Raw genomic sequence first — 12,434 nt, forward strand, 5'->3', positions numbered from 1 at the left:
ACGAGTCGCCTCAAAGACGCCCCCAATACATCGCCGTCGCACGGCAACACACAAACACACACGTGCACTCAGCAATCACCTGTCCTACCATGCCATATTTATTCACATGTTTATTTATTTGTTTGTTGAGTTAAATGGAAACTGCTTGTGGGAAATTGGAAAGTTAATTTGTGTGTGCGTGTGTGTGTGGGTGTGTTTGTGTGTGTGTGTGTGTGTGTGAGAGAGAGAGAGAGAGAGAGGTATACTCCCACCCAAATGCTACCAGCGTCTTAATAAGGTGGGAGTGTTCAGCTAATGATCAATCACAGGGGATTAAATAATTGAATTTCAGCTTTTACAACTTAAATCCCCCACATGAAGTCAACTAAAAGAGAATAAAGGAGGTTAGACTCAACACACAGTCTTTTCCTGACATATAGACTATAATAAGCACACTCTTCTAAGTACAGTACGGTAGAAATGTATCTTCCTTCACCTCATGTAGAGGCACAACGCAACACACGCACGCACGCACACACACACACGCACGCACACACACACACACACACACATGCACACACACACACACACACAGTGTTTGTGGGGGTGTTCACAGAAGTAATACAATACCCAGCTCCTTACCATGACCTTAACCATCCCAACTAACCCCTAACCCTAACCCTATCATGAACTCTAATTCTAACCTCAAACTTAAAACCATGTAATAACCTTAACAGTCCTTTGAAGTCGTGGGGCCAAGAAGAAAGGCCCCACTTTGCTAGCAGAATGAATATTTTGGTAGTCAATATGTAGTTAATGCGAGGGCAAACAACATTTCAGACTGAAAGTGACTTTTACACTAAAGGCCTACACTTCTCTGTGTGTGTGTGTGTGTGTGTGTGTGTGTGGTGTGTGTGTGTGTGTGTGTGTTTGGTGTGTGGGGTGTCATTTTTTCCCTCTTTCCCTCTTTCCCTCTGTCCCTACCAGGGATGAATATTAGCACCGTTGTTTGCAAATAGGTGATGTATGGCAGCCATATCGCTCTGTGTTTTAAAAATACAAATTTCCTCTCCTTTATCAAATGACTAACAAAGCCATGCATCACTGCCACGCTCCGCCACTCCCCACATAAATAAAACAACTATCTCGCACCCGCTTTCCCTCTGTCTCTCTTGTACTCCTTTCAGCTTTATTCGCTTTATTGCATATCCTACATTTGGTGAGGACGGTTGACCACGATGCCCGCAGCAGCGACTATAACCAACATCTCGATCACAAATTTCCTTCTAATGTGATGGAAATAACAGAGGTGATTTGCCGGAAGCGCGCTCTTTAATGTCGTCATCATCCGACATCGTTTGACGACCGTAAACACAGATAATCATAAGCGGAATGCGTGTGGAGTCTGTCATGCGATGCTCTCTGAAAGTGCTGGATGAAGAGCTACAGGCTGGAGCTCAGTGGCTTTCTCTCTGTCACAAAACGATGACAGGAGGCCAATTAAGCCGGAGCGCCATATTGCAAAGTGCTCATCATTAGCCGGGGCCCATCGCGGCTAACGACTGCGCTGGAGATAAACAGGGCGATGTGGAGAACCATCCTAATCAGAAGGGCCGTTTGAGAGTGGGGCTCAGTCATAACGCACAGCTGCAGCGCACCGGGATATGGGAGCTGTTCAGCTGTAAAGCTACGCTGCAGAAGCCACTGCCGCTCCAGCCTTGAGCTCCACGGGGAGTTCAGCATTTGTCTGATCGCCCCTTAGATCCATAATGATCAAGATTAGAAAGATAAGCGCCCGAAGCCTCCAGACAAGGTGAATTATCGGCAACCATTGAAGGATTCTTCGCAAACTTTGGTCATAACACAAGGGAGAAGGCTGGGGTCTGTGTGTGTTTGTGTGTGTGTGTATGTGTGTGTGTGTGGGGGGGGGGGGGGGGGTCCCATTTATAGTTTATGGAAGTCCCACTCCTCCATCCTTCTGTCTCCTCTGTTGTTTACACACATCACTCCCTTTTCTGCTCGTCTTCCAAAATCATCAGTGGGAAGCCAGCACACATCTAATCATGAGGAGAACACACACACACACACACACGTGCACGCACACACACACACACACACACACACACACACACACACACATACACACACAGGCGCGCGATTGGGACAGGAGAGTTTGCTTTTCTTTCCAGGCCATTGAATTGACCACAAGTTTGAAACAGAAATGATGAACTGAGCCTTGTTTGCTTTTAACATCTTTCTCTATTTCTTGTTTTTAAGATATAAATAATCCAACTATACGGTTTGTAATTGGTGAGAATATTGTTGCCGATAGCATAAGATGAATTTAGGAAGCCCTTTTAATATGCTCACAGCACATAACTGAACACTCGAACTGCTTTTTGTCCACGGAGATGATATTTCACAAAAGAATTAATGAATTACTGAATTTGAAATCAGCAAAGATGAGATGTTTCTGCTTAATAAAGGACACAAAATATATTATGAACACTTGATGGGTAATTTATTAAATGAAATGATTTGTGTCACACATTCAAACATTTTCTGTCCTCCCAGCTGCCTGTCCAGTGCTGTTTTCTTCCACCTGTCTCTGGGTAAGTCCCTCTCTGTCCCTCAGATGGACAGGCCTGAGCTGTCTGGACAGGCTGTAACTCTCCCCACAAACGCTTGAACAATTGGAGGTAAATATGTCGGGGACAGCCCATTTGTTTTGTGCTGGCGGTGATGCATGTTTTTGCAGCAAGCAGCACATTTTTACCACGAAGCCCAGAGCAGCTTTGAGTAATGGACTTGCTTCGGCCTGTCCACTCATTTTGCTATTTTTATTATTGTCTTCCTTATAGTTTTCATTTTTCACATGAGAGAGAGAAAGAGAGAGAGAGAAAACCATCGTCCCTTCAAGTATGTTGTTTCCCTCGAAGCGCCGCGACGTGAAGGCGCCCCCCTTTCCTCTTACTCCATCATCTTCTGTCAGCTGTCTCTCGCAGACTGAGGGATTCTGTCGCATGACAAGAAGAGACAAATAAGGCTTTATCAACAGACAGCCCCATAATTCAGGCTAGGCAGCTCCATAATCATTTTTCATCTATTCATCATAGGTTTCGCTGACATGTTCTCCCGGGGATCTGGTAATCTTCGGTACCGAGTTGGCAGTGTTTGAAAGCACATGTTGAGCTCTTGTTGTCTGACTTTTACCCCAGGGTGCTGTAATGGACCATTACGATGATAAAGAAGACGGCGGTGTGTCCCTCAGCTGCGGACCCTTGGAGCCAAGTGGATCTGGTAGGAAGATAGCCTGAACTATCCAGCTGTGCTAAGCAGATGGACCTTAGCTCACTTGATATGTTTCCTTTGTCACTACCGCCAGTCCAGAGCTGAGCCTCTGAACAAATCAGAGACCAGACTACAACCTTCTGTGATTGGTCTTTTTGATTGCTATGTAGAGTATGTCCACCAGTTTCTGTTGCATTTTCTCCTGTTGGAGGGTAAACACAGACCAGAGAAGTCTGTAAATACACATTTGTGTGATGGCAGATCCCAACTGGTCATAAACTGGTGGAAAAAGAAAGTTTCCAAAAACATCCATCTGGTTGTAGCAGAGTGAGCAACGAACATTAGAGACACTATTCAAACAATAAGGACGATTTAAAAAGTGACACATTCAAGATAGTTTGCATGCCATGTGACGCGCTGTCGACAATCAAATGGAGGATCTGCGATGAGTGAACCAAATAGAACTCAAAGGGTACAAATGGAATGCTAAACAGAAGAATTTTTTTTAGCGACACTGCTAAAAACAAGAGGGGAGGAGAGAGATTTGGCTCAGAACATGATTCACTAAGTAGCTAAAATTATTTTCTGCTGCTGCAGGCCCGGGGGGAGAACTGGTGCTTTACACTGAGTCACTTGTACAGGCACCTGTAATGGGCGCCTCTTAATTCCACTGACAGTTTTACAGGATCTGAGTTATGTATCCACGGCAGTGCTGCTCATTAGGCTCCGCAAGACTTCATACTGGGTCGCATTAATGCGCCTACCTCCTGCCCTTCATCCCTACCACACACATGCACTCACACACACACAGGCACACACCCACAAAAGCACATTTCCTGCACACGTTAGTCTGAGATGTTCCACTGATGTTGGTGTCAGATTTGTTTCCTTGTCTTCCCTTCATTTTCTGCTCCCTTTCTTCCTTCTTATCGTGCCTCTCTCCTTGTGCCCTTTGTGGCCCTGCATCCTCTCCCTCCCTTCCCCCTGACTCCACCCCCAACCTGCCGCTCCAGTACCAACAGTGGCTGGGGTCCTACTCGGTGATCCATCTCTGTCAGCCCGCTAAAATGATAATGCCAATTAAAGCAGTGGAGTAATTGCCCTCCTCTGCCTCTCATCCCCTGCAGACCCTCGTCGGGAGCTTTGGCCCCAAATTCGAATGAGACCCGGTCCCCAAGAGGCCCTCGCTTGGTTACCGAGTGTAAGGACAGGTGGTGAGGGGAGGTTGAGGAGATGGAGGGGTTATGTGGGAGTGTAGTGTAGAGGGCAGTGTGTGAGGAGGAGGGGTGATTTGTAACTTTTAACCTCCACTGATCACCAATGGCCTTGACAAGGAAGATGTGGAGGGAGGCAGGAAGTCACACACACACACACACACACACACACACACACACACACCACACACACACACACACACACACACACACACACAAGCATGCAAACACACATATGTTCAAGGTTGCTGTCAAAGAACTTATGGCCCTTGCCACCACATACATGCTCAGGGGGTGAGGAACCTAATAGGAAGTGAAAGGACTATCTGGCAACGAACTGTAACACCACTGATCAGAGGTGACACAGCTGCACTGTGAGGTCAGTCAGGCGGCCATTATTACCCCCCCCCCCCCCATCACAAATTTACTCTCAGGGCTGTTGTTTTCCAATCACGTGCACAACACAGCACGCTCCTCAACATGTAACTGACAGTCTTTATAGTTCGATATTTTCCCTTTTTTCTGAGAGAAGAGACTGTGATGGAAGCCGTTTCAGCAGACCGACCAGGCCATACCAATATTTCAGCTGTACTTGTGCACCGTTAAAGGATATTTGTTCGTTATCATTTCTTTTTTTTAGATTGGATAGTCTACAAAGCTCCAAGGAGCAGGCCAAGGTCAGATAAGTTAAATAATGACGCAGAGCACCAGTAGGACAAATGGTCATTAAATATCTAATAGTGACAAATTCATTTTAAATGACCAGTTGGCTAATTGAGTAAGTGCATAATCATCTCAGCGATTGACCACGTCAATCGTCGAACAAAGACTGTTGTCAAAGGTGATGCAACCTCATCAACACTCACCAGCTTCACCACCAAGCAGGAGGCCATGACAGCCAATGGATCACAGCATACTTACGGCCACCGCAGCGCAGTGAGAGCTATTTATTAGCACTTCCGTTCCAGGAGTGTGTGTGGGTGGAAAGCTGGACAGAGTGTGTAGGTGGCTGTTAATAAAGCCTCCGTCAGCCTTGGTGACCTGTGGCGCAGACCAGAGAGACGAGGCGACAGCGGCAATGTGACGCCACTCTGAAGCTCAGCGGTGCCGTGACTGTTCGGATGTGTCTTTTGGATGCGTCCGGGACAGGAGAGCGACCGATGAGGTGCGTCTCAGAGACCCGACGAGCTCCGCCGCAAGAGTAATGACCACAGGAGCCGCGAAGTGACAATAATCTCCTCTAACTTCATAAACGCAATTCATGCCAGCAGGCCGCCAAATGCTTTCAATATGTTCTGCATAATGATTGTCTCTCAGCTAAAATCACAGTTGCAGAAACAATAATAAAACACAGGCCGCCATCGATTCCGCCCCGCTACTCGGCAGTGTGTGTGTGTGTGTGTGTCATCAGCACCAGCTCAATGTTAACGTTGACTTATTGCGAGCGAGCACGCCGCCAAATCCATAATTAGACTCCTTTTGTTGCCCTCGTTGTTGTTGAAAATGTAATTATGAAAGATGAAACACAGCTTTCAATGAGATGGCTGTAAAATGGCATAATTAATATGGGCTTTTGTGAGAACAATCCCCGCTTTACGGGAGCTCCGTGTTGGCTGTGAAATTAATTAAGTGTGCCAGGATTTATGGCCTGTGCTAGGAAATGAAGAGAATTAATCGCAGGGTGAAGATGGATGGTTCCTGAAAAATGATGATGCCCAGGATCAGGGCTGGGGTTGGGGGGGAGGGGGGTTGGGAATGTAACTTGTTTAGGGGGGTACTCTTGGAGACAGATAGAAGGTTTTGACACAATTATGCACCCACAGTCAACAGCTGGGCCAGTGGTGGGATGCACTATTTTTTTTGGCCCGCTTGAAATTATCACCGATTTTTTTTTTTTTTTACATTTTGAAACCATCTGTGCTTTTTCGGCGCAAAAGTGCTCAAATGCAGGAAGTGTTTGTCAAAGTCCCGCACAGGACTAACGAATCAATCAACTTGTTTACAAAGTAAACAAAATATTGACACAGTAATTGGTACGACAACCCATCCCGACCTTAGAGTCATCGGTAAATAAATATTTATAATGTGCACTATAATGATTTTTATATTTTATATGAACATTTCTATTATTGAATAATATTGAAAATGACGTTCATCTACTAATCCGACCTTTAAAATTTAACCCTAAAAATGTCACATTCGTGACTTAGAGTATATTTGCTGAAATGTTGCACATGTAAGATCAAAGAATATCTAATCCCATCTTCCTACAATCTAGAGCAACAGATGCGGCAGCTGCTGATGACTTTTGGAGGTTTTGAAAAAAGGTTTTCATTCCATCACTGAACCCATCAGTGCTGCCCTTGGATGATCAGAGCGAAGCATAATTATGGATCTTTTGTTGTGCAGTGCCATTGTTCTTTATTAAACGTTGTTAACTTTGACCTGACCAGTGTCTTTAGATGGAAGACAAGTCCAAAAATGTAACCTCCCAAACTGCTCCACTCCAGTGTGTGTGTGTGTGTGTGTGTTTGCGTATGTGTGTTGTAATAATGGAAGGCTAATTACCCACCTCCCATGTCCCTGGACAGCGCCACGATGTCTGGGTTAGGTCTGTGTGTGGGAAGGTTCACAGTAGTAATTAGCTTGATACACACACACACACACACACACACACACACACACACACACACACACACACACACACACACACACACACGGACAAGATAAATGAAGGCTAGGTGGGTGTCTGTTGTTGGACAGTTGATTGGGCAGGTACTCGGGGAGTGTCTGGGTCTCCTGAGCATGTCCGCTCTGATAATTATGAGTGAGCGCATGTGTGTGTGTGTGTGTGTCTATGTGTGTGGTTGTGTACGTGCATGCGTGCGTGCATGTGAGTGTATTCACTCCTCTGCTTTTCAGTCCAAATTGCTGTCTCTTGTCTCATTGTCAGAGTGATTATGAAATATTGTTTAATTTACTGGGTGCTAGAGTTTTGTGTGATTTTGATGAATCGGACCTTTTATTTCTTCATTCGCTTTATTGTCTGGTGGTTAGGTGTCGCACTCCTGACTCCGTGCTGTGTGTGTGTGTGTGTGTATGGGTGTGAGTGTGTGTGCGTGCGTGAATACACCCACATGAATACAACAGTAAAACCATCACACAACAGTGATGAAATACTGTGATCATAAAGACGCAGAAGCAATTTTTTTCATCAAGAATAGCTGAATCTTTACACTTCACTGAAACAAAGTTTTCCTTCACTACCTAAAATACGGAGTTGAACTTCAAAGTCCAAATCCCCAGTCTGACTTCATCACTGCATGAGATACCTGCAGTTTATCCATCCATTACCAATCATCCATGAAGAACACAAACAGGGTTCAATTCTCACTCAGGGCCAACGCAGGATGAGGTACAGTCATCGCAGATAATATTCCAACTGGCAATAGATCAAATAAAACATGATGAAGTTATTTTTAGATCCCCATCATTTGAAGGCTCTGAACTAATTTACAAACTTGTCTCATAAATGACGTTTTCACACGAGCTGTAAGTTGGAACACTTTTACAATGTGGCTTAATGACAGCCAATAAAAAGTTAAATCTTCCTCTGAACCTTGTGTGAGAGGCCAGAAGTGACATCAGGAGATACTCAGACAGGCACTCTGCTTCCTTCTGATTGAATTAAACACCTTTATAGGTGATGGAAAAGGTGGTGATGATGATGAGGAGGAGGAGGAGGAGGACAACAACAACAACAACAACAAGGATGAGGTGTAGGAGGAGGACGTATTTTAGATGAATATATTAATGAACCAAGGTCAACAGATCTAGACCCCCAACTCTCTCCAATGTTAGATCTGGAGCATCAATCCTTTAAGAGCAGGAGTAGGCAGAAAATGTTGGGCTTCCCTATTATAACTGAACCCCGACCCAGATAAACAGAGCAAAAGGAGATCAGAAAAGTCTGGATGTTGCATCCAGTTATTATGCCTGCTCGATTAAATGTGTCAGAAATGCCGGATCATCAGAACAAGCCTTTAACCCATTTCAGTCAGTCCTTTTGGACAGAGAAACTTCAAAAGAGGTCGCTAAGCTGCACTACATTTCTCAGTAGGAGCAACGGTAGATTTGTCTGGTGTCTGACACCAACAGTAACATCATTGGTGACATCATGTCCACAAAATCGGCATGATCAATACAAATAAGCTGATCATTATGAGCCCCCATGCCCTCCTCTAATTATTGCCCCACACACTCACCCTTCCATTCTGGCCTGGGTAGGGGGCAGGACAGCATGACCTCACACTGCCATAAACAGTCCCCTGACCTCACCTCCACCCATCTACATTGACCGTTGGTCCACTACGGTTGGACGGCACCCTGCCGCTGCTCCCGCACAAGCCCACGGCTCGGCCAATCAACAACACCGGCCAAACCAATTAAAGTGTCTAATGAGCGTCTTGTATAACACTAATACGGCCATTAAAGAGCGTCTGAAGACGGGACGGGGGTATCGGGTGGAGAGTTGCGGGTTATGGTGTCATGGCTTATTAGTATTCAAGCAGCATTTGGTTTCCATTAAGACGGCGTCCATGAGTGCCTTACGTGTCTCAGTGGATCGAAAATGCTGGTGACGTGATGATCCGCTCAATCAGGGACCTTGCGCAGACATCAGGAGAACAATGAGAACGCTTCTGATTTCACTTCTTTTTTTTCAAATGCAGAAAAGATGCATAAATAAGTAATAAAATGTGTTTGAGAAAACGGTGACCCGACAGCATCACGCAAGCACTCAGTTTAATACTCAGCCATAATATTGCTAAGGGAACAGGCCCAAGGCACTACTCTCCTTTATTAGTCATTCCGTGGGATTATGGACACATTGCTTCCATTACCAAAGAGAGAGAAGCAGAAGCTGAGTCCCCCTGGGGAACACCAAATAACTTTCTCTGTCTCCAACACACAAAATGATTAACATACACTCTGTGGCTGAGCCTTGGTGCGCACAAACACACTTTGTCATTAAGAAGAACCCGGGTTTCTGTCAGCCTGTTTCACCAGCGGGATAATAGAATCGATGGCAGCTAAATGGCCTCGGTGATGTTTGCAATGTTCATAATTTGAGCTCATCCGCCGAGGTTCCTGGAAGAGATCAAGGTCGCGCAGGGACGGGTCGGTTTGGAGTCAGCGTTGATGCGATGATCCTGATGGATGGCGGTCTAGCGAAAACGGATGGAGGGATGAATTTGATTTGTCTTAATGCTGGTGATCTGCGAGGTGGCGGAGCGTCTCATCAGTGCATTACCAGTACGGCCACGAACGCATGTCTCAAAGTAAGTCAATTACAGATCGATAGGATTCACCAATTTGCATAAAATCAGGTCGTTTGAACACCAATACGCTCTCCACCCTGATTCCTTCAGATCCAGGGAGAGCTTGAAAATGCAGCACAGCAGGTTTATGTACAACAATGTGGGTTTTTTTTGCAACACATGTATTATGTAATGTTGAAATCCTTATCTGAAAGTAAAACAATATACAAGGATAATAACGCCTTCATGGAGGGGAGATGCTTGGGTTTCTTTCGAGGCTCCAATGAAATCATTGGTGTTCAGACGTTTGTCAGCGAACGGTCATGATGCATGAGCAAGAACACACACGCGGGTGAAAGTGGCTGCCAGCTGACATCAATTCAGAGAATTAATGTGCCCCAACAAATCTTGTTGTTTTATTTCCTCCAGTGCCTCCATTATGTGCTTTCAGTCATTAGGTTGATATTTAATGATTGACACCCAGTTAAAGTGCACCTCCAGTGCACCACATACACACACGCACATATGCTACACTAATATTTACTCTCTTTAAAAATACAAACACACACAGCCGTGCTCCCACTCTCCTAAACCCCAGCGTGGGCATAAATTTCACCAGCTCAGACTTTAAAGACAAATAGCCAATAAAAGTGCCAGGGGTGTTCACACATGCATTTCTGGCACAATCAAATCAATTTCCTCTAAGTAGCCATAAACATGTTCTCTTTTAAAAGGTGTGAAAGGGGTCCCATTATCCAAGGACCCCCTGGCCTGCTCCGTCACCCAGAGGTTCCTCTGTAGGGGTCAGCATCAAGGCCTAATCTGTCTCAGTCTGCCAGATCTATCTGTAGCCCTCAGAAACCTCGGCTGTGTCTCGTGATCACAGGACTACGTCCATTAATCAGCAGCAGGCAGCAGAGCCACAAAGATGCCGCCAAGCAGGGGGTTCAAGTCCCGGGAGCAATCTGAGTTCACGCTGCTAGGCCCCGGGTGTTCAGAGACCTGAACGAGGGATCAGGCGAGGGGATTTGTTGTGGGTTGTGTTTAGAATCATCACGAGTTGTGACGGCGTTGTGATTTTTAGAAATTCATTACAGCTCTCCTCAGTTGCAGTGCTCGCTTCATTGTGATGCAGTTAGGGACTTCAAGGGGGGTACTGAGACTACAATTACCATGGTTGTCCTTCCCATAGTGACTGATTGTAATTGTAATTGACTATAACCACTTTTTGCATATAAACACAGTGTAAAACACTCTTCCCCCAGCTTGTAAAAGCTTGTCACTCCCCCTCTTTCCTCCTCCGTCTGTTAATCCTTGGGCCTTCAGGTTACACTCATGGGAGTTGACACTCAGCTCCTACAAATCCAGTTAATATTCAATGGCTCATTAAAGATTAATTGTGAGCTGTAAAAGGGGGAAATCACACACAGAAGGGCGCAAAAATCCTGCCTTAAGTTTGTAATTTTGCTTTACGGGCAAGCTCTGGTCCCCTTGCTCCCCTGGTCCTTGTTAGTGAGGGTTAGGGATGTATGGTCATGCAGGAGTGGGAACCAAAGCCTGATTTAAACCCACACAGACCAGTGCCAGGCCATGGCAATCAGGCACCAGATTGCTCCCTTGAGAGAGAAGTTCATTTCTACTGCTAAAATATTCAGGAGTTTTAGCAGGTCTCAAGACTCCAGAAGTACAGCAAATCCTCAGACACAGTCCTGCAGGAGTAATCCCCACACATCTAAGGCCATGTGACCTCATAAAAGAAGCCATAGCCCATGAGGATGCTGGAATAACTTCAGAATGTTATTTCTTTCATTACTTTAAACTGTTGTTTTTTTCTAGTTTCATTTTGTCAATTAGGCTTTTAGAAACTTTAAATCAAACCAGTTGCTTATTCCTGCTCAGTTTCCCTCTGTCTCTCTTCCTGCCTGACCCCCCTGACCTGCTCACTTTCCCAGGAGTCTTTGACCCAGGCAACGCTACAAACACAATTTCCGTAATGTCATTTGCAGCTCCGAACGCAGGAGAGAAAGTCCTGCCTGTCACAACCACCTCGACGCCCCGGCGAAGAAAACGCGACCCGACAGATGACAGATTCTTAGGTTTGTACAAATGGACAGCCCCCCCCCAGCTCCCCCTTCCTCGCTTTAAACTGCTCACCTCTTTCTTTCCCAGGCAGCACTGCACACACTCAACCACTCTCTGAACGTCCCGTCCTCACCCTTTCTCCAGAGGATGTCACTGTCTGACTCCCCCCATGTCAACTGGGCAGACATTACTGCATTATTAAGTGAGCGTGGAGGACCGGGCCTCATCGGATCTAATTAAGTCAGCCTGTCACACGAATCCTACTCTTGATGCACAAACACAGAGTCATAAATGGCTGAAAATGAGCCTAACCTACTTACTGTCCTATAACCTAATAAATCTGCTGGAGACATTATGTGAACAGGATTTATATACATACAAACCAGATTCTTTGCAAAATTTGCCATCTTACTTGGATGGTTCACACTCTTGCTTTAGCTTTAACCACCTCCCGCTGGAGTCGTAAAGAAAGGTGGGAGCCCCTCTCAATCATGGGCTCAATCAATGAAGATGATTGGACCAGTGAACAGGAACACATTAGGTCAACGCC

This window comes from Takifugu flavidus, chromosome 8 (genome assembly GCF_003711565.1).
Source record: "Takifugu flavidus isolate HTHZ2018 chromosome 8, ASM371156v2, whole genome shotgun sequence".
Taxonomy (NCBI): domain Eukaryota; kingdom Metazoa; phylum Chordata; class Actinopteri; order Tetraodontiformes; family Tetraodontidae; genus Takifugu; species Takifugu flavidus.